General features: G+C 39.1%; 1 pseudogene; it reads left to right on the top strand.

Annotated features, from left to right (window-relative positions):
- Nucleotides 1-7,634: 7,634 nt before the first annotated feature.
- LOC138379054 (inhibitor of growth protein 1 pseudogene) overlaps nt 7,635-20,219 on the top strand; it is a 116,824-nt pseudogene continuing 104,239 nt past the window's right edge.

Below are 20,219 nucleotides of genomic sequence, written 5' to 3'. Positions count from 1 at the left end.
ATTTACTTATATTAACACCAAAGCTTTTATTTTTTAAAAGATCAATTTTCCATAACAGATAAATATTGGAAGACTGTTATACTTTTTCTCTTGGGGACAATCAATAAAATTATATTATAGCAATTATTTAGTAACTTTTATACTTCTATGACATCTAAAATCAGAACAATGCCTTCTAAAATTGATATGTGGTCAATAACAAAATCTTCCTTTCTCTAACCAAATTCTTCCTTAGAATCAATTCATTTTTATCAGGTTTTTCAAAAACTGAAATTAAAAAGAAGTAATCTATCTTATCATAAAAACAAAACTCAAATAGCTTTCTAGTTAGCCATACACCAATCACAGCCCTCAAATTGCTCACAGTCTGGCATTGGCTGGGGAAACAGAAATGTAAGCAGATAAAATGTAAACAGATAATTATAGAACAACATGGCCAGGGGCCATATGGGGCTGTGGGACTAAAATAAAGGGCATATCTAACTTCCTGAGTGTGGAGAGGGGACATTTCAGGCAAAAAGCCCCCTTCTGAAAGGCCAGGAGGCTGGAAGCAACAATACATGAGGTGCTGGTAGCTGTTGGTTCAGTGTACCAAGTGGACATCTCCATAAAGGGGATCCAAAGCAAAGTAAATGCCAGGCCAAGAGGGGGGACATTCAATAATGAGGGGACACATTCAATAGGGTGCAGAGAAGCAGGGTGGTCCTGGGAGATGAAAAATTCAACAAGAACAGTTGAAATATAGGCTTGGGAATAAAGGTCAGAAGACTGGGCAGAAGAGTGGGTCTAGGCGAATCATCTGTAGAGAGTAGGCAGCCATTCATGACTCAGAAGTTTCTATACAGGACTCCTGCTAGAATCAGGTCTCTGCTGCAAGCAAAACCAATAAGTAGGTCATTCGGTACTTCGTGCTGTCTTTTTAAAAATTTTATTTTAATTTCCCCCTTCTACCATGTGAGGACACAGCTAGAAGGTGCCATCTTTGAAGCAGAAAGTGAACCCTCACCAGACACTGAATCTGCTGGTGCCTTGATCTTGGATTTTCCATTCCCCAGAACTGTGAGCAGTAAATTTCTGTTGTTTATATATTTAAAAAATTATTTTATTTTTAATTGTAGTGAAAAACATAAGTTACCCTTTAAGCCGTTTTAAGTGTACAGTTCAGTAGTGTTAACTATATTAATATTGTTATGTAACAGATCTCTGGAACTTTTTCACCTCGCAAAACTGACTTACCTTGGTCTCTTCTTAGATTTTCCCTCCATGTTGGGAAAACCACCAGATATTTAAAGAGCCAGTGCCTCTCTCTTGAGTTCTTCCACTTACGGAGTTCAGAACCTCAAGCCAGGCACTTTGATGTTTCAAGTGTTGGGATTTTCCAAAATCTGTTAGTACACTGGGGTAGAATTTTCAAGTTTATTCTCTTTACTATTAGCACTTGAGAAAAGATCTGCAAGGGGCTGCATGAATCAGCATCTGGTTTGAAAGAAGATCAATATAGCTTAGTGTTCTCAATAAAATAAAAACAGGGAGCCAATTTAATTATTATGCTTCTGTTGAGCTTTCTATCCCCAAAGCTAATAACTTTTCAGTAAGGATCTCCACCTTGATTATAGTCCATGTTATATAAAATTTAGAATTCAATAATGTTGCATCCGACTTTTGGGATTCAGGATTGGTGAACACATTTTTATTAGCTAAAAGTTCTGGTGAGGGCAGAAGCCCTGACAAAAGCAAGAGAGCAAGTGAGCAAGCAAGTAAGTAGGTGAGGAAGGAAAGAAGGGAGGGAGGGAGATAGAGAGAGGAGAGAGAGAGAAAGAGAGAGAGAGAGAGAGAGAGGGAAAACTTGCGGTAGAAAGTTTTTAAGAATTTCTTTCAATACAAACATTAAAAGAAGTGTTCATTATAGCACAAGTCAGCTTTATTCTGCTCTGTTTCAGATATTGTGGCTGCATCTCTGACAAATGGACTTAAACTACTGAGCAAATCCAATACACTAGCTGTGATCCCAGTCTGCTTAATTTTGTCTATCATCTTTGGTACCATCTCTCCAGACCCTTTCTATGGGCCATTAAGCAGGTAAGGGAAAGAGGAGGTGACAGTACTCTCTAGCATTTCCCCTAAAACCTAGTGTCAGTATTAGGGGAAATCTATCAGGTTTTAGAGAAAGCCTGAAAAGCAGAATCTGAGATGGGGATGAGCATACAGGAAATTTATTGGGGCATGGTCTTGGAATCAACACCTGTGAGGGAAGGGAAAGGAGAAGACTGGGCAGAAGGAGAAGTTGGACCTCAGATAATCACAAAGAGATCTCTTAGGGTGATTAATTTGTTCCAGTTTGCTTGAGACTGTTCCAGTTTTAGCACTTAAGGCCCTGCATCCTGGGAAACCCCTCAGTCCCAGGAAAACCAAGGTGGTTGGTCACCCTAGGATCTCTGTAACTGAGTTGGCCTTGCAGAGATACTCTGAATTGCAACCAGGTGTGTCCTATGCCCCTGCATCAACCATTTATTGTATAGGGGACGCCCCCTACCACCCAAGAAAACATAACTTTGGATAGGTGGCTCTCTTCAGCCAATAGCAACATCTTGAGAGGGACTCAGCTGTGATCTGTCAGTCATCAACTTTTTTTAGCAGGTAGGGAAATGAGTGCCTCATTCTGAAGTGGGTCGGGGGGAAGTCAGAGGTACCTGATTTTGCTGTAAGTTACACTATGGGCTTTCAGGAATGCCCTGCATGTTGACAGACCCAACTGTGGGTCCAGTGAGTCCCTTACAGAGCAACCATCTTAGTATTTAGAACCAAAATCCCAAGACTAAATGGACCCTTCCCCCAATAGCTGCTGCCAAATTGTTGGCACTTGGGGAAATTCTGGCCAACCATCTGTCTGTTTGAAGAGCTGTTCTAACCTCTTGACAAGAGTACCTCATTCTTTAGGTGGTATGAATCCTGGTGGCTCTAAACCCATCATCCCCCTTCATTTCAGCCACTTTGGGGAGGGACTCTAGCCAGGTCAAGGGCACACAATGAGCACTGGGAGGATAATGGCCATTCCTACCTGCTGAGGCAAATATAGCCCAGTATATGCCAGAAGCAAGTGTTCAGGGGTCAGCCAGCTACATTCTCATCTATCCCTGACCTTGTGGGCAAGTTGTTAATACCTGTAAGCTTCCATTGTCTCATCCACAGATGGGGCTGACAATGCCTACATAGAAATAGATAGAGATATAAAGAAACGTGTTGAGAAGTACTATATCCTAATGGTTGAAAACTCACACTTTCTTGGTTTCATATTTTTGGCTCCACTATTCATTAACTATATGTCACATGTCTCTGGGCAATTTATTAGCCTCTATATACCTTAGTTTCTTCACCTGTAAAATGATCAATAGTGAGGATCAAATGAAATAATCTATTTAAGTTACTGTGACTAGTGCTTAACACACAGGTAAGTACTCAGCATATGTTAACTGTTATTATTTAGAGTTCTAGCACAGTGTTTGGCATATAGTAAGTGTTTAATAAATTGTCTATTAAGATGGAGGTAAATTCTTTCAGCTAGTGATGAAACAATGATAGAAGCCCTCCTCCTTCTGATGATACTTCTCATTTCCCTTTTGAGGCATTTGGAGCATTTTGGGTGATGGAACTTGGGAGGTGCCTTCCTAACAAAAGAGCTGAGAGGGCCTGGAGTAGTATCTGGATACAAACAATGAGGACTGTGGCAGCTTGGGGCTGGCTATGTCCTGAACCAGGGGTTCTCAAAGTGTGGTTCCCAGATGAACACTATCATCATCTGGGAACTTGTTAGAAATGTAAATTCTTGGGTCGCACCCAAGACCTACTGAATTGGAAACTCTGGGGCTAGGGCCCAGCAATCTGTGTTTTAACAAGTCCTCCAGGTGATCCTGAGGTATGCTCAAGTTTAAGGACTAAAATCCTGGGCTTTGGAAAAGATAGGAAGGGGATCTTAAATTTTTCATCTTAGATGGGGAGTGGTACCTCTGGAGATAAGTGACAAAAATAAGCAAATTCCTTCAAAGATGTTCATAAATGGACATCAGCCCTTGGAGTCTGCCTTCCATGGAGGAAGCAGTGAGAGAGGGCCCCAGGGTATGATGCATCATAATGTGTGGGCGCAGCTCAGCTACTCTGCATGTGCTTGGCCCTTAGTTGGTGTTTAGCTGGTGTTCCATAAGTAGGTACTGAGTTAAGGAGCAAGGAAGGATATGCAGGGGGAAAAAGTCCTTAATGTATTTCACTACTTAAGCCACCACAAGGTCTTCTTCATGCCAATCCTGGAATAAGCAATCTCTCGTGTGAGGGCCTCCCTGTTGCACACTTGTGAACCTCTAGTGGGTAGAGACTTAGAATTAGATTTCTGTTTCTTTGGATTCCCAGAGTGGGCACAGTGCCTGGCCTGGCACAGCTATTGAATTGAGCAGGCACACAATTTCTTTCAGATTAGGGATCTAGTCATCCATCACCTAAACCACCCACGCAGCCAGCCCCCCATCCCCATATTCAAACTTCTAAAACATTAGACATTTATGGAACCAGGACAAAGCCCATTGAAGAATTCCCCTGCTTCCAAAGGTTTTGATATTCAGTGTATCTCATTGCTGTTAATCACGTACACCTTGGAATCTTGCTGTACTCATACGCATGAAAAATGTGATAGTTGAAAAAAAGTTGAAATGTTTGTTTCTGCATTTTTGTTCTAAGATGTGAAAGCATATGGGAGTCCTGTTGGGCACAAATGGCTCTGTATTTTCTAAATCTCTCTAAAACAAAATGTGTAAGTCAGAATCTTCTGCTCTAAATTCCATATGGCTTTAATTAATTCACAAAGCGAGTAAATGTATTTTCCATTTAATGGAAAAAGCTTTTGGCAGTAGGACCACTTACTTTGCACTAGTTAATGGAGCATTAAGAAAAAAACAGAGAAATATTAATCATATTTGAAAGCATGCTAGCTTTAAGGTTAGGCTATTAACCACTTATAGCACTATTCATAGAAATGGTGCAACATATTCTAAGAGAATGCTTATCCTATTATTTAATACTATCATCTTAACAAATTAGTAAGCCAAGATATTTTCTAAAATATCTCTAAAACAAACAAATAGAAAACACTATAATCTCCTGCTATTAATGCCATCTTTCCACTTAAAGCGTCTATCTTATCATTTCAATCATGAGACTTTACCAGTTGTCACATCTGCTCTAAGGAAAACAAATGGAGCAGAAATATTAAAATTCTTGGTTACAAGATTTGTAGGAAATGTTGTTTGTTCTTTAAAAAGAGAGGGAAACTATAAATTCCCCTAATAGCAAAGGCGTCATGAATAAATAGCTTGAAGGAAACTTCCTTAAAAAGTACTGCCTTATGCTTTCAGAGACCTCGTCTTTCATATTACTATTGATCTCTATCCATATAGTAAGGTACCACACATAACATCAAGGTCACTTCATCCTCCAATTTAGAAAGATTGGCTCTTACACTGAATACACAGGACAGTGATGAATACTGCTTCATTTAGAGCAGATGGGAACATCCTGGCAGAGTCAGAAACTGTATTTGGCAAAGTATGTGAGAAGAGTTCTTGAGGAATGAGATGCTGTTGGGTGCATTCCAAGATAGTGCACACCAACCCATTGAGGTAACGAAGATGTATTAGGTTGCTAGGGCTGCCATAACAAAATACCACAGATCGGTGGCTTAAACAACAGAAATTTGTTTTCTCACAGTTATGAAGCCCAGACATCCAAAATGAAGGTGTTAGAAGGTCTGGGTTCCTCTGAGGCCTCACTCCTTGGTTTGCAGGTGGCTGTCTTCTCACTGTGTCTGTGCCTGTGTGTCATCCCTTTGTGTTGCCTGTGTTCTAACCTAGTCTTCTTTTAAGAACACCAGTCATATTAGATTATGACCTTATGACTCCATTGTAACTTAATTACCCCTTTAAAGACCCTATCTTCAAATACAGTCATATTCTTAGGTAGTAAGGGTAGGGCTTCAACATATGAATTGAGGAGAGGGGCACAATTCAGCCCATAACAGGAAAAAAACAAGATTCTTTTAGCTTTAGGAACATAGCTTTTCTCCATTCACTCATTCAATGCAGTTAATCATTTGTTGAATGAGTAATGTGAATCTCAACTGTAATAATTTTAATTTAAGCGAGATATGTAAGATGATGAGAACTTATATTAGGATTTAGCCTGGTCAGAGAGGTGAATGAAAATGTTCCTAGGGAAGTAACAATTCAGCCAAGATCTGAAAAATTAGTAGGTATGGAACAAATTAAATGGGGAAGTGTTTTAAGAAGAGAAAATAGTATATATAAAGGACCCCATGTCAAGGAGTATGTGTTAATTGCAAAAGAAAGTCACTATGGGCCGGGCGCGGTGGCTCACGCCTGTAATCCTAGCACTCTGGGAGGCCGAGGTGGGCGGATCGTTTGAGCTCAGGAGTTCGAGACCAGCCTGAGCAAGAGCGAGACCCAATCTCTACTAAAAATAGAAAGAAATTATATGGACAGCTAAAAATATATATAGAAAAAATTAGCCGGGCATGGTGGTGCATGCCTGTAGTCCCAGCTACTCGGGAGGCTGAGACAGGAGGATCCCTTGAGCCCAGGAGTTTGAGGTTGCTGTGAGCTAGGCTGACGCCATGGCACTCACTCTAGCCTGGGCAACAGAGTGAGACTCTGTCTCAAAAAAAAAAAAAAAAAAAAAGAAAGAAAGTCACTATGATCAGACCAGGGAGATAGAGGGGAAGTCTGGGACCAGATGAGGCTGGAGAATCAGGTAGAGGGCAGATGGGGCAGGATCTTTTCAGGTAGATTAAAGATCTTGTGTCTATTTGATAAGTAATGGGAAGCCCTTAAAGTGTTTTAAATCTGGGGATGGGGGTAAGGGTGGAAATAATCATACCATTTTGACTATAGTGTTGAGAATGCATCACAGACAGCAGCAGAGAGGAAGTGGGCAAGCAAATTAGGAGGAGTTTGCAGAGGTTCAGGAGATGGGGAAGAGAGAGAAGTTGACAGGTTCAAAAATATTTAGGAAGTAAAAATAAAAAAGACGTAATTAATGATGGATTAATTATGTTGGAGGATGGTGGTGGAAAAGAGGGATGAATTGAGAATGATTACTAGGTTTCAGCCTTTCAAAACTGTATGAATACTGTTAATTAAGCATTCCTTGAAATAGAGACCAATAGGATAGTACAGGGTGTTGGAAGAAAAATCATATTTTTCTTTGGATCATGTTGAGTTTGAGATGCCTTTAAGATACTGAAGAGCCATAAAGTAGAAAATTAGATATACAGATCTAGAGTTAAGACCAAAGGTTTGGGTTGAAGATAGAAATATGTGAGTCATTTTCTTGCTTAGAGTGAGAAGTAGTTGCAGAATCGAGCCTTGAGGGACTTCAACATTTAATGATAAGTTAGAGACTAGATGAGCCTGAAAGGGAGACCAGGCAGAAATAGGAAGCGGGGTGAAAGGAAAAACAGTGGTACACAGTGTCAAGGTATCAAGAGCATGTTTTAAGAAGGTGGATGCAATTAATTTGTGCAATGTCACTGACAGATTAAGTAAGGGTTGAAAATGCCCTATGTATTCATTAACATGGAGGTCTTTTGTGACGTGATGAGACAGAACCCACAAGGAAGCGTTTGGAGAGTGATGAGAGGTAATGAAATGCTTATGTTAAGCTCCCCAAGAAGCAGATCCTGAGACAAGACTTGGGTTTGAACTCAAGAGGTTTATTTGGAAGGCAATCCCAGGAAGCAACAGTAAGAGAAAAGAAACAAGGGAAGGTAAGGTAAGGTAAGGTAAGGTAAGGGAGTAAAGTGTGAGGTACTGAGCAAATTGTTTCTGTGGCCAACTGGGGTTCAGCCCTGCTGGGAACCCCTAGGAGACAATGTAGAACACACCTCAAGAGTTAGACTCATCCCCACTCAGGAACTAGGAAGTGGGCATTTATCCTCCAACTCCCATCCATTTTTGGCTGAGGGATGTTCCCAGGGACAGGAATTCCCCAAACACTTCTGGAGTGCCCTGCACTAGACTGGAGAGAAGTCCCCAGGTGGGATATCACAGGTGCTTAAAGTAGAATGCCACTGGCCTGTACTGGAAGCTGAGTGCTGAGAGGAGCTGGGTGGGGCACTGACTCCATTTGCCTCCAGGTAGTATGCATAATTCAAGAAATTTGGAGATGAGGGGTAAGAGGGAAACTTGAAGTTTGCTGGGTTGAGAGGTAAGGTTAAGAGAGATTATTTTGTTGTTTTAAAGGGAGACCTTTAAAAGTCCATGGGAGGAAATGAATGAGAGTGAGAGGATGAGCATGTAAGTAAAAAACAAAAAAGGATAATCAGTTAGACAAGCTGACTACTCATCTTTTGGGCCATTGTTGATAGATATGTCTACTTCTATACTCCATGTGTTCTTCATTCCCACACTATCTGTAATCATCATTAATACCTATGTGTATTAACTGGAAAAATTTTCAATAAATAATATAAAAATTATTACATGTATTAAATGACTTCTTGTACAGTTTTTAATCTAAAACAATCTGCTGAGAAGCTAAACAGGAAGGACTAAAGGATGAGGCAGGCTTGGCTGCTTTAGGGGGTACTTAAGTGGCACTGATGTAATAGAATTTAATTTTCAAATGGGAATAATAGATCAATATATTCCCTTACAATGCTACATATATTTTTTGGGTGATTGAGATATATTAAAAGATGATATAAGCTGAATTTTTAGATCAGTCTCTTCAATTTACACTGAATTCTTTATTCTAGTCTCACTACTGAATTTGTCCCGTGCCAAAATACCTTATGTCAGAGCCAGCAAAAGCTTTTAGTCCCTGCTAATTTGCATTCCATTTCTTAAATTTAACATATATCCAGCCAAATAAAAAATGTGTTTGGCAATTTGCAACATCTTTGAATACTTACTTATTTTAGGCATTACGATACATTGTTTTATGGCGCTATCATCCAAGTGTGTCCAGTAAGATTTATCTTAGACTTTGATTTTTGTATTTTCATCTACACTCACCATTTATTTATTCAATCATTTTAATAAGTATTGATTGAATGCAGTCAATATGTTGTGTGCTTAGGATATAATAATAATGACAAATGCAATAAATAATTCACATATGTTATTACAAATGTAGCTCAGCATTTATTCATCCACTTTTTCATTTGTTATGTCTTCTGTAGGTGATGCAAGTCACAGAAAACCCAACAAATATGAAGACATTTATTGTTTATTACATGAAGTCTCTTGGTAGGTGGTCCAGGATTAGCTCAGCAGTGCAATGATGTCATCAAGGAATATAACTCTTATCTTCCTTGTTCATACTGGCCCAGCTCTAAATAGCACATCCTCCCAAGACAATATCCAAAGCAGGAGGTGGAGAGAGGAGCAAAAGGGCTTTTTCTTTGTGTAGATTTTAACTTTTGCTTCCCAGAAGCTCCCCAACAGACTTTCTATTCTATCTCTTTTGCCACACTGAGTCACACACTCAACCCTCAACAAATCTCTGACAAAAAGAGAACAGGACTGTCATTATAGTTTAGTTTTACCATAGTTCACCCTCTAGTGCTGGACTCAATTTTGCTCAAGTAAAATTAGAGTTTTGATAGGTATGAAAAAGGGGGAATGGTATTGAGTAGGCAGTCATAGATGACTATCACAGCTTTATTCTTAGAATTTTTTTCTCAACATAAAAGTCAATATTTACTGAGTACATTCTAAACACACACAGGCATGCACACACAACAAACATGAAGTTTCATGAAGAGATTACTCCTGTGATTGCCATGGATGTTGTCTGCTGCCATGGAATATAACTGTGCCCTTCTCATTATTTAGACTGCCCTCTTGGGAAGATTATTGCACGTTTTCTTGGGAATATTATAGATTCCACTGGACAATGTTTTAATTACTGAATGATTAGCATGAACAGTACAGTTCAGTCAAATATCTAGTCAATTTCACATCTAAATTCAGCTTTGTAACTTTAGGGAGGCTGCAGCTTTAACCAAACTATCCTGGGTATGCTTTGTGCGAGGTAATCTGATAGACCTGGCTAATTGGTTTTTGTGATTGTTGTTGTTGTTTTACAGCTACCCAGTACAAAGCATATCTTTTCTTTTCTTTGCTAGTGAACAATTAAATTACCTTAGTCTTTCAGTCTATATTCCTGGACAAAAATGGATGTTGACAATACAGCACATTTTCATTTCCTGGATTTACTACTACTGTAGAAATAGTCTATTTTTTCTCCCTTGCTGGGAATTTCCATGAATAACATACCAAAGAATGTCAACCACAGATCCTGGATACATAAATAGTAAGGGGAATACAGAGGATTCCTCAATCATGGAATTCACTTCACAATAGAGAGAGTGACATGATAGCTCATACCCATCAAATGTAATGACTATAGTTTCTAGAAAACAAAAAGCTTAGAAAAAATGTATAAATAGAGCAATTTATTCCACTTTATACATTTTTTAAAGATATAATTTCATATTTTCCACTCAAATAGCAGCAGGCAATGGTATACTATTACTCATCTTTTATTCTTTCCTAAGTTGTCAAATTAAGATAAAATATTCTAATGAGTTAGTGCAACTGTTTTGCAAAGGTACAATGTGGGCACCTTGTTACCTTTTAGGTCTCAGACTCAAAAGACATTTCCTTAGAAAGTCCTTTCCTGGTCATCCTCCCCCATTATACTATCCTGTTTTATTTTCTTCTTGGCATTTTTCACTAGCTGAAACCATCATTTATTTATTTCCTAATTTATTTGTTGTCTATTCCCTCTTACAGTGGCCCTGGCACCTAGACCAGCACTTAGCAGATGGCAGATGCCCAATCATTATTTAAGGAATGATGTATTCATCAGATGTCTTTTTTCATATTGATCCTAACTGCCCCCTAAACACCCTCACCTTGTATTCTTCCTCTTTATTTCTGCTGCCTTCTATAAAGGTATTACCTTGAACATCTTGTGAGATGCCAGTTCCTTAAAAGACTAAACATATAATTACCATATGATCCAGCAATTCTACTCCCAGGTGTATACACAAGGGAAATAAAAACATGTCTACACTAAAACTTGGACATGAATGCTTATAGTAGCATTAGTCATAATAGCCAAAAAGTGGAAACAACCCAAATGGCCATTAACTGATGAAGGCATGAATTAAGTGTGGTATATCTATATAAAGAAATATTATGTGGCAATAAAAAGGAATGGAATACTAATGCATGCTACAATATGGACGACCCTTAAAAACATGCTAAGTGAAAGAAGCCTGTCACAAAAGGCACATACCCTGTGATTCCATTTGTATGAAACATCCAGAAAAGCAAATATAGAGAGGCAGAAAATACATTAGTGGCTATGTAGGACTGGGAGTTCCAGGAACTAAGAAGCAGCTGCTAATGAGTATGAGGGTTTCTCTTAAGGGTGATAAAAATGCTCTGAAATTAGTTGTGGTGATTAATGCACAACTCTGTGAATATACTAAAAACCATTGAATTGTACACATTAAGTGGGTGAATCGTAAGGCATGTGAATTATATTTCAATAAAGCTAATGTACCAAAAAAAATTGTGGGAAGGGAAGGAGAAAAGGTAAAACCTAAACTACTCATTTTAAAAGTGACTATGAGCGACAGAAATTTAAACAAATGAAATATGACAAAGAGGTCATTGTTTGCTTTAATTTATTTATCAAGCACGTATTGAGGCATAGAAACAGTATAGGGACAGGACTTTGTTATTAGAGAAGCAAATGATCATCACCATCTGGAGGAATAACCACCAATGCCATACTTCATGCAGAGCAGCAACCAGGTGCTTTATGGGACCAGAAAGGAAAATGCTCACAAGTCGATGAAATTCCATTACATTTTGCAATTGAGATATGTGGGAAAATATTGCCTATCAACATCAAGCTCCGCAACAGAGACTCTAGAAATTGCCAAGTTTCTTGAAAGAGATAAAAGACATTTCAAAAGTATCAGAGGCACTGTGACCAATCCATGAGGCACTATTGTTAAGGAGCCTAAATTCAATGTTTCAGAAACTTCCTGCTGCCTCTGAACAGAAGCTGATGCTGAACTTCCAGGTAGTATAATTGAATAGAGGAAAAATAAGAGAATGAGTCAAGTAGGTAATGCTAACAAAACCTAGTATTCTTCAGAGTGCCACAAAATTATACCATCAATATTAAGGATCAGAAAGAGTTCCTTCTATAAGTACAAACTAAAATTTGAATTCATGAGAAAACATTGAATCAATAAATTGGCAGTGCTTTTTTATTTTTAGTGGTACATAACAGTGGGTCTTCACATCTTTGATTCAACAAAATACAGTACATCCAGAAAATGTTCCATAAAACTTCTGTATTACAAAAAATATTTTAACAAAGTTTTGATAGATAAACTATAGACTTGAAAAAATACTTGTGGGCCCCTGCCCACAGGCGACGGGGTCCCTTGCACCTGGACAGATGTATATGCCTGGCCAAGGCTGAATCCCGCGTGGGTGTGGGGGAGGGGGTCGCTGGGAGAGCAAGGGCTTTATGTTTTGCAGTGCTATTTTCTGAGTAGGCTGGGGAGTGGAGGAAGAGGAAAGCCGTGCAAAGTCACCGGGGACTTCCAGGGTGAACCATGTTGAGTCTTGCCAAATGGGGAGGAGGTTGGCCTGGTGAACTATGCGAAGGACTACCTGGACTCCATCGAGTCTCTGCCTTTCGATTTGCAGAGAAATGTCTCACTGATGCGGGAGATCGACGCTAAATACCAAGAAATCCTAAAGGAGTTGGATGAATATTACGAGAAGTTTAAACGAGAGACAAATGGCACCCAGAAGGGGCGAATGGTACAGTGCATTCAGAGAACCCTGATCCAGAGCCTGGAGCTGGGCGACGAGAAGATCCAGATCGTGAGCCAGATGGTGGAGCTGGTTGAGAACCGGGCCAGACAGGTGGACAGTCACATGGAACTCTTTGAGGTGCATCAGGAGGTGGGAGATGCCACTGGCAACAGCCGCAAAGCCGGCCAAGACAAGTCAAAGAATGAGACAATCGCGCAGGCAGAAAAGCCAAATAACAAGATATCCCGGCAACAGCACAACAACGAGTATCAAGAGAATGCATCTAATGATCATGACCACGACGGCATCACCTCAGGAATGCCTAAGGAGAAGAAAGCAAAAACCATAAGGAAAAAGAAATACTCCAAGGCCAAGGCAGAGAGGGAAGCATCTCCCACAGACCTGCCCATCAACCGCAACGAGCCGACGCACTGTCTACGCAATCAGGTCTCCTATGGAGAGATGATCAGCTGTGACAATGACAGGTGCCCCATTGAGTGGTTCCACTTCTCGTGTGTGGGCCTCAACCATAAACCAAAGGGCAAGCGGTACTGTCCCAAATGTCGAGGGGAAGTGAGCAAACAACGGACAAAGCACTGGAGAAATCCAAAAAAGAGAAGGCTTATAACAGGTTTGTGGACATTCATTCAGGAGTGAGGAGAGCAGAACAAACCAGTGTATTTATATTACACTGCCACCTTTGTTGAGCTGTAAGGATTGTAAAATGTATATATTTTAAAGAATGTTAGAAAAGGGACCATTCCTTTTATAGGGATGCCAATGATTCTCTTGGCGTTTTGTTTTTATTGGTACACCTGTGTAACAAAGTGCTCTGTGGATCAGCATTTTAGAAACTACAAATATAGGTTTGAATTAAACATTTAAGTATGTCTCAGACTGATATTTTTTGGGGGGGATGTCTAAAAGCAACCTAATATATTAAAAGTGGAAAGAAAACATTTCATTTAGCTATTTTCTTCTAATGAAAGTACTGTTATTACTTTATGAAATGTTTTTTAAAATTAGCTAAGTTGCCAAAAAGTACAGCCTATGGTAAATTAGTTTCTTGCTACCATAATGTATATCCATAAAACAATTCAATAACAAAGGTTTAAATTTCGAAGATTATTTTTTAAAAAAGTAAATGGTTACATTTTACATGACAAATATTTTGTATACTGGCCCATTCCCCAAATGTCCATTTTTAAATGATTGGATACACTTTTATTAAACAGAAGTGGTCTAGTCATGGAATGTCCAATCATGCTTTTGCTGTCACAAATCACAGTGTAGTCATCTTTAATTTATATAAGGGGCATAAATGTACATTTCCAAGTGAACTTGTACTTGCTGTATTATAATGGGAAGCACAGCCAGATGCTATTGTGAAACTCAAGTGTATTTCCTGCTGTATGTATGAGAGCTGTACAGATCTTATGTCAAGAAATAAATGAAACTTGCCCGGTAAAAAAAAAAAAATAGTTGTAACACAGAGCACAGATAGTGGGTTAGTATAAATAACACACAAAGCTCTCTTAAAAATTGTCAAAAAGGAAAAAAACTCACAAAACGAATGGATAAAGAATCTGAAGAGATGTTTTCAGGAGGGTAAATTCATTTGGCCAAGGGACAAAAACACCAGTCAGGATAAAACCTTTGTAAATAACAAGATATCATGTTACACTTAGCAGACTGGAAAAAATTTTAAAGGGTCGTAACACTTTGTTGCTGACAGGAATGTTGAGGAAAAGAGCACTTTTAAAATTTGCTGGTGGAAATGTGAATTATGACAGTTACTTTGGAAAGCAATTGGGTAGCTTTTATTGAAATTAATATAAATATATACTTTAACTCAGTGTGGTGGTTAACTTTATGTGCCAACTTGACTGGGCCATAGGAGTGTCCAGATATTTGGCATAACATTGTTTTTGGTGTGTCCACAAGGGTATTTCCAGGTGAGATTAGCATTTGAATCAGAAAACTGAGTAAAGCAGATTGCCCTCCCCAGCATGGGTTGACATACCCCATCCCTTGAGGTAGTGAATAGAGCAAAATGGCAGAGGAAGGGAGAATTCACTCTCTCTGCTTTACTGCTTGAGCTGGGACATTGGTCTTCTCTAGCCCCCAGACTGAAACTTACACCATAGGCTCTCCTGGTTCTCAAGCCTTTGGACTCAGATTGGCTATCCTGGGTCTCCAGCTTGCAGATGGCAGATTATGGAACTTCTCAGTGCCCATAATCATATAAGCCAATTCTGTATACTCTTCTCTTTCTCTCTCTCTCATATATATATAAAGTTTATATAAAGATATGTCAATATTTAAGTTTTAATTTTATTTAATATATATCCTATTAGCTCTGTTTCTCTGGAGAACCCTGAATAATATACCTAGCAATCCCTCTATTAAAAGACTTTCCCACAGAAACAAGAGTACTATAAATAAAGATGTGTATTTCAAGAGTTATGGCAGATATCACCAGTGCCCAGCCCCTATCTGCTCTCCTTCCTGCATCATTGCCCACCAGCCGACCTTCTGACAGGAAGTGCATGCATTTATTTGCCTGAAAGTGTTGCTGAAGCCTGCTTTGATACACTTGTGAAATACTGAGGAGTTAATACTCCCTAAGAGTAGCCCACAACCTTGACCCTTGGATAGAAAAGTCCTGAAGCACATTTTCTCTGCTTTCCAACAGGATTAAGTTCCAATTGTCCATGGTGATAGAAGCCTGGATAAAGCTCCCTCCATGGGCTGTCTTCCTTTCCCTGTCTCACTTTTCCATTCTCCTACTGGTATTCTCTTCACTTTCAGAATAAACTATTACACTTAAACTCTTCTCTCAGGGTTTGCTTCAGGGATCTCCAAACAAAAAACAAGGAAGAAGTGGCCAAATAAAACCTCCCCCAAACAGAAAACAAAGTGAATATTCATCAGTAGGTGAATGGTTAAATAGATTAGGTTAAAACCACATGATGAAATATTAAGCAACCATTATTCAGAGTTAATTTATATCAGTTGATTTTCACTTATTTAAACAAGGTATTGTGGAGTGAGAAAAACAATATACAGAAAAGTGGGTTTAATATTATCCCAATTTTATAAACAAATAGTGACCAAAATGCATGTGCATGTACATATTAGGATTTCTTAACTTCTGCAGTGTTGACATTTTGGGCAGGATAATTCTTTGTTGTAGGGGACTGCCTGGTGCACTGTAGGATGTTTAGCACCAACCCTGGCCTTTACCACTACATGCTGGTGGCATCCCCTCAGTTGTGTAAACCAAAAATATCTACAGACATTGCCTAATGTCCCCTAGGGGGCAAAATTAATCCTCATTTATGGGGTATATGTAATATGCATATGTATGTTTGTTGTGATTCCATGAGCATGAAGAAAAAATATGCAACAATTATTCATACTCGGTTAATGTGAATTATCTGTGGGGACAAAAATGTAAAAGGAATACAGACGGTCAGAAGGAGAGAGAAAAAGTAAGAAAGACCAAAAAGCATAATATTAAGAGACTAACAAATGCTTTTATGCATTTGTATAAAGAATTTTATTAAAAAAAGCAAAAATACAAAGTTTTGTTGCTTGAAAAGGAAGGCATTACTAGAAGCTTTACTCATGAGAAAACAGTGGACGTCATTGTTTTTATATGCCTGGCACATCTCTTTCTATTGGGACCTGTAACTCTTGGCCCACTTGATTCTGATGGGACTGACAACCCCAGAACATTGTCTGAGCCACAAGAGTGGGCCTTTGACCCAGGCCTGTGCTATGGTCTGAATGCTTGTGTGCCTGCAAAATTCATACTTTGAATCCTAATCACCAAAGTGATGGTAGTAGGAGGTGGGACCTTTGGGATGTGATGAGGTCCTTAGGGTTCTACCCTCATGAATGAGATCATAAAATGGGCTCCTTATAAAAGAGACCCCACAGAGCTGCCCTGTTCCTTCTACCATGTGAGAAGGACACAGAAAGAAGGCACTGTCTATGCAGAACAGCCCTCATCAGACACTAAATCTGCTGGTGCCTTGATCTCGGACTTCCCAGCCCGCAGAACTGTAAGAAGTAAATTTGTGTGGCTTATAAGCTACCCAGTCTAGGGTATTATGTTATAGCAACCTGAACAGACTAAGGCAACTTGCTGATCATGGTATCCTATCTTTCTCCCCACAGTGATTGGGTTAAGGGCCGAAGAGTTACTTACACAAGACTTTGAGTCATAAACTATGAGGTTGAAAGGATTGGGCTGCCATTGGTCATCTTTCACATCCATTTGTAGCAGCAGAGAATGGAGTCAACATGCAAAGGATAGCACAGAAAGATAGTCAAGACATAGGAAAAAAGGAAGAGAGAAAGAGGGGAGAGAGGTAGTATTATTTGAGACCCTGGATATAGCTGAGCCTGAAGTCAACTTTATCCTAAGACTTCTCAACTATTATGTAAACCACGAAAGTTCCCCTTCTATTATCTTTGCCTTGGCACATTTGAATCATGTTTGTTTCTCTCACTGGTATGGCCAATAATTCTGATTAATGCAAATTAATAATGAAGTCATCAACAGTGGGCATATTGAGATGTTTCCTTGTAGAGATTATGTAGAATATTGTTTGGCATGGAAACAAATGGAATATTTTTATATTATGGGTGATTCTATGATAACTTTGGGAAATTTCTAAGAGGTAAATTTCTAATGGGGTCCTTATCAGTTAACAAAAATAATTTTGCAAAGTAGGGATGGATCTAGGCTTGAGGAGAAGCTTGCTTTTCCTAACTAATGAAGCATCCCAAGAAAGGATGGTACAGTCGTTTGGTCACGTCTTCTGTGCTATGGTAGCCAGCAGCTTCACACTGATGCAATCTGACAGGGTCTTGCCACAAACTACTCTTCTTCCTGCACTGAGGCTTCTGTGACAGCACAGCATGAGGCACTCGGATGAACCCTCTTGGCCCTCATGCAAATACAAACAGGAAGTGTGTGTAGGAATGAGAATACCCATACATCCACCCTTGGCTGATGGGGTTGGAAACTGAAAAATGAAGGCTCTCTCCTTTGTGCCCTGGACAGACAGTTCTGAGATGCATTTTGTAAGTCTCCTGGGAGAATCCTGCACAGTCAAGTGCAAGTAGCCTATAGTAGGAGCCAACTCAATAACATCTTTTCATTGGCTTTTCATTCTTGATTTACTCTCTGTCTCTCTCTCTCTCTCACACACACATAACCTTTCTCTCCTATGTCTTTGGATCAGGTCTTTCTATTGTCTGAATGTTTACATTATCCTCAAATTCATATGTTGTAATCCTACCCCCCAATATTATGATATTAGGAGGTGAGGACTTTGGGAGATAATTGGGTCATGAAAGCGAAGTTCTCATGAATGGAATTAGTGCCCTTATAAAAGAGACCCCAGAGAGACCTTTGCCATTCTACCATGTGAGGACACAGCAAGAAGTCAGCTATCTGCAACTCAGAAGACATCCGTCACCAGAACCCAAACATGCTGGCACCCTGATCTCAGACTTCCAACCTCCAGAGCTATGAGAAATAAATTTCTATTATTTATAAGTTATCCAGTCTATAGCAATTTGTTATAGAAGCCTGAATGGACTAAGATAGGTCTCAAGTAAATTCTCTATACATAAGCCTTATTCTCAGGTTCTGCTTTTGGAAAATCTCAGACTAAGATATACAGATACCCGGACATTCTCTAACATCATTCTGTGATATCCCCACACCATCTTTACAAACACTCTCAAAATAGTTTGACAGCATTTCTTTATCATTGAAAAGGAAAAAAATCCATATTGGCACTTGTACTTTAACGTCTAAGAGAAGAGGGGTTAACCAGAAAGGGCAAAAGAGGTATCCTTTGTAGAATTAGAGGTAAGGTCTATGCCTACGGCACTGAGATAAACTGAGTGATGTGACACTCTCCCGCATGACTGGACTTCCAGTGGAACGGTGCATCGAAAGGAAAATGCGAGTTCTGATAGGGGGCCTGGGGAAAGGCCCACAGGAAACTTGAAAGCTTGCTCATGAGGAAACATGGTATGGACACATTAGTCTATTGATTTTTACTAAATATAAGGAGCCTTCCAACAGTGAGATTTACTTCGACTGATGCATTTGGAAATGAAATGCATGCTCCCCAGTACCCCCTTCTCCTATCCTGAAAATTGTGCCAGGGCCAGCCTCATAAAACCTTCCTTCTCATCTGAATAGCAGTTTTTCAGTCAAGCACTAAGTGTCAAGGATGGTGCTATGACTTAGCACAGGAGAAGTGTTACAGAAAGGGAAGAGGGAATTATAAATTCCACTTTTGCCTTCTTTGGGGTTCCTGTTGTGTTTGTTTATTCTCTGGACTCAGTAAGGCGACCTCTGTATAGGAAGAGCTGGTTGTAGAGTGAGGAGGGCAGGAAGATGATAGGCAACTGTATTCTTTTCCTTCCTTCCCTTCCTTCTGGAGTCCTACATACAGAGGTATATGCTGGGAATGAGAACAGAGGGAGAGGGGTTGGCCAGCTCTGAATTTCCTAGATCCAATGGAAGCTTCTGGATGAATTCAGAACTCCTTGGTCTTAGGAGGAAGATCACAATGGGGTTGTCTCATTATAACCTAGTCTCAAAATGGTACAAGTCTACAGGTATCTTTCACCTAAATATATTTAATTTTTCCTGGATATTACAGAATAGGTTTGGGTGCATATACGACATGCCAGTAAAAGTAAATTTCAATAGTTTTGATTTTAAAGAAATCAAAATAGTGGTTCTTTTTGGTTTTATTTTGTTTCTGATCCCAATCATCATTCCATGGACATTATAGTAGATTCCATCAAAGCTTGAATTTGTCTATTTTCCTACTTTATCATCTCAGATCAGGTATAGGTGTAAAATACTGACTGGATATAATATATAGGTTGGGTAGAATTATTAATAGAAGAGTTCATACAAGGATATGAGAAATTTAAATCTCAAAAATGCATTTTAACATGGCACTCCCTGAGAAATATACTGATGTAGCAATGATAATATGGTTCTCTTTTTGATTGAATATTTATGTTTCTAAGATAAGAAAAAAACTGATTGGAAAATAGTAAATATATATTTGATTCCTATATTATAAGTAAAGTTATTTCCTCTGGAAGGGAGAGGGAATAATTTGGAAGAGAAAATTCTGAAAATTTTTATTAAAACAGCATGGTCTCTTCCTATATAAAATTATCAAAAGAAAACATATCCAATTTAAATGAAATAAGATCATACTACTACAAATTTTCCTGGAAAGATAGAAGTGC

Source organism: Eulemur rufifrons, chromosome 30 (genome assembly GCF_041146395.1).
Source record: "Eulemur rufifrons isolate Redbay chromosome 30, OSU_ERuf_1, whole genome shotgun sequence".
NCBI lineage: Eukaryota > Metazoa > Chordata > Mammalia > Primates > Lemuridae > Eulemur > Eulemur rufifrons.
Note: the sequence above shows the minus strand (reverse complement) of the source record. Positions and strands in the feature narration are given on the sequence as shown.